The sequence below is a fragment of the Coregonus lavaretus genome, assembly GCF_964263955.1.
Source record: "Coregonus lavaretus genome assembly, contig: HAP1_SCAFFOLD_500, whole genome shotgun sequence".
Classification (NCBI taxonomy): Eukaryota; Metazoa; Chordata; class Actinopteri; order Salmoniformes; family Salmonidae; genus Coregonus; species Coregonus lavaretus.
The window spans coordinates 16,986-20,382 of NW_028157424.1; positions in this window are offsets into that span (position 1 = coordinate 16,986).

Sequence of the window (3,397 nt, forward strand, 5' to 3'; positions counted from 1 at the left end):
TCAATGCCCTGGCTGAGGGAAGGAGGTTAACACCCAAGATTTGACGGTACATGGCCCCGTCCTTCGTCCCTTTGATGCGGTGAAGTTGTCCTGTCCCCTTAGCAGAAAAACACCCCCAAAGCATAATGTTTCCACCTCCATGTTTGACGGTGGGGATGGTGTTCTTGGGGTCATAGGCAGCATTCCTCCTCCTCCAAACACGGCGAGTTGAGTTGATGCCAAAGAAATCGATTTTAGTCTCATCTGACCACAACACTTTCACCCAGTTCTCCTCTGAATCATTCAGATGTTCATTGGCAAACTTCAGACGGCCCTGTATATGTGCTTTCTTGAGCAGGGGGACCTTGCGGGCGCTGCAGGATTTCAGTCCTTCACGGCGTAGTGTGTTACCAATTGTTTTCTTGGTGACTGTGGTCCCAGCTTCCTTGAGATCATTGACAAGATCCTCCCGTGTAGTTCTGGGCTGATTCCTCACCGTTCTCATGATCATTGCAACTCCACGAGGTGAGATCTTGCATGGAGCGCCAGGCCGAGGGAGATTGACATTTCTTTTGTGTTTCTTCCATTTGCGAATAATCGCACCAACTGTTGTCACCTTCTCACCAAGCTGCTTGGCGATGGTCTTGTAGCCCATTCCAGCCTTGTGTAGGTCTACAATCTTGTCCCTGACATCCTTGGAGAGCTCTTTGGTCTTGGCCATGGTGGAGAGTTTGGAATCTGATTGATTGATTGATTGCTTCTGTGGACAGGTGTCTTTTATACAGGTAACAAACTGAGATTAGGAGCACTCCCTTTAAGAGTGTGCTCCTAATCTCAGCTCGTTACCTGTATAAAAGACACGTGGGAGCCAAAAATCTTTCTGATTGAGAGGGGGTGAAATACTTATTTCCCTCATTAAAATGCAAATCAATTGATAACATTTTTGACATGCGTTTTTCTGGATTTTTTTGTTGTTATTCTGTCTCTGACTGTTCAAATAAACCTACCGTTAAAATGATAGACTGATCATTTTTTTGTCAGTGGGCAAACGAGCAGGGGATCAAATACTTTTTTCCTTCACTGTATGTAAACTTCTGACCCACTGGGAATGTGATGAAAGAAATAAAAGCTGAAAGAAATAATTCTGTCTACTATTATTCTGACATTTCACATTCTTAAAATAAAGTGGTGATCCTAACTCACCTAAGACAGGGAATTTTTACTAGGAATTAAATGTCAGGAATTGTGAAAAACTGAGTTTAAATGTAGTTGGCCAAGGTGTATGTAAACTGCCGACTTCAATTGTAAGCATTTCGCTACACCTGCGATGACATCTACAAAATATGTCTACACGAACAATAAACTTTGATTTGGGACGTCCCTAACCTTAACCTTAAACCCTACCCTAACCATAACACTTACCCAAACCTAACCTTAAACCTTACTTTAACTGTTTTAAATGTAAACTTCAATGGGGTTGGGACGTCCCAAGGACCCCATTTAGACTTTTCACATTTGATGTCAACAGGGTTAGGGAGTTTTGCGTAATCCAAAAGTTACATTACTGATTACAATTTTCGACCTTGTAACTGTAATAGATTCCATTTATAATGTAACCTACCCAACCCTGGACGTCAATATTCATCATAGTATGGTGTCAATTATCAATATCAAGAAAACCTCATTTAAAACCGATTGTGCTACAATGTTGTGTTGAGATGTCGTAATACCTAATGATGATGTCGTCATTAAGTGATGTCAGCCTTCATTCCAACTCTTATCTCTCTATTGCGAACACCATTGTGTCGCTGTCATGTATGAATGCTTCACACAGCACATATTAATAGGATGATTGTAGCTTCAAAAATATAAAGGTCTTCACTGCTTTCAGACTGACAATACAGAAGCTGAATCAAAAAAACTACTAGACCTAGACACAAGACATTCTGAGACGTGAATGTACACGCACAATTAATCTGGGGTCACTTGGGGGATCGGGGCCTATCCTTTCACTCTTCTCTCTCTCTCTCTCTCTCTCTCTCTCTCTCTCACTCTCTCGCTCACGCGCACACACACACAGCATGCCCTTTGAATGTTCTCACAGGTGCTAACAATGGCACCAGCCAGTGGCGGACCGCAGTGTCACTTTCACAGGCTCCCACACACACAGCAACGGCAGCGTCACTTTCACAGGCTCCAGGCAACGGAATGCGTGTTAATTTCTGATAGATTTTGTGTGAATTAATTCAGCGGCACTTTGATAACTAAGTATGTGTCCCAAATACCACCCTATTCCCTACATTCCCTATGGGCCCTGGTCTAAAGTAGTGCACTATGTAGGGAATAGGGTGTTATTTGGGATGTAGCCTAAGACTTAATGCTATTCAGACGTCAGTGTCAGGATGCAATTAGATGTCTCGTTCTTGCCCTATAAGGCATGTTTGATATTTTAGAACATTGCCTGAGCTGCTCTGAATGTATTAACTTTGGTGTACTACAGATGGATTGTGACTGGTTGTTCACTCCAGTCTAATTATTTTAGCGCCAATGCTCCAATGCCTTGGAGGATCCTAGAGTGACACTGGAGGTATTGAAGTTTCCAATATGCACAGATCTAAGATCAGAATAACCTACCCACAATCATATCTTTAAACATTAGGGAGATTAAATAATATTGTTAATTAGGTGCACATTCTATCCAGTACTGTATCACGCGGATGTTTCAGCACCATGGACAGTACTAATGTATCGCCCTGAGGTTTCAGCACCATGGACAGTACTAATGTATCACCCTGAGGTTTCAGCACCATGGACAGTACTAATCTATCACCCTGAGGTTTCAGCACCATGGACAGTACTAATGTATCGCCCTGAGGTTTCAGCACCATGGACAGTACTAATATATCACCCTGAGGTTTCAGCACCATGGACAGTACTAATGTATCACCCTGAGGTTTCAGCCCCATGGACAGTACTAATGTATCACCCTGAGGTTTCAGCACCATGGACAGTACTAATCTATCACCCTGAGGTTTCAGCACCATGGACAGTACTAAATCAAATAAAATCAAATGTTATTTGTCACATAAGCCGAATACAACAGGTGTAGACCTTACAGTGAAATGCTTACTTACAAGCCCTTAACCAACAATGCAGTTTCAAGAAAGAAAACCCCCCCCCCAAAAAAAATCACAGTATAAAATAACACTAAATAAAAGTAACAAATCATTTAAGAGCAGCAGTAAAAATAACAGTAGCGAGGCTATATACAGGGGGTACCGGTACCGAGTCAATGTGGGGGGGCACCGGTTAGTCGAGGTAATTGAGGTAATATGTACATGTAGGTAGAGTTATTAAAGTGACTATGCATAGATAATAAACAGAGAGTAGCAGCAGTGTAAAAAGGGGAGGGGGGGGG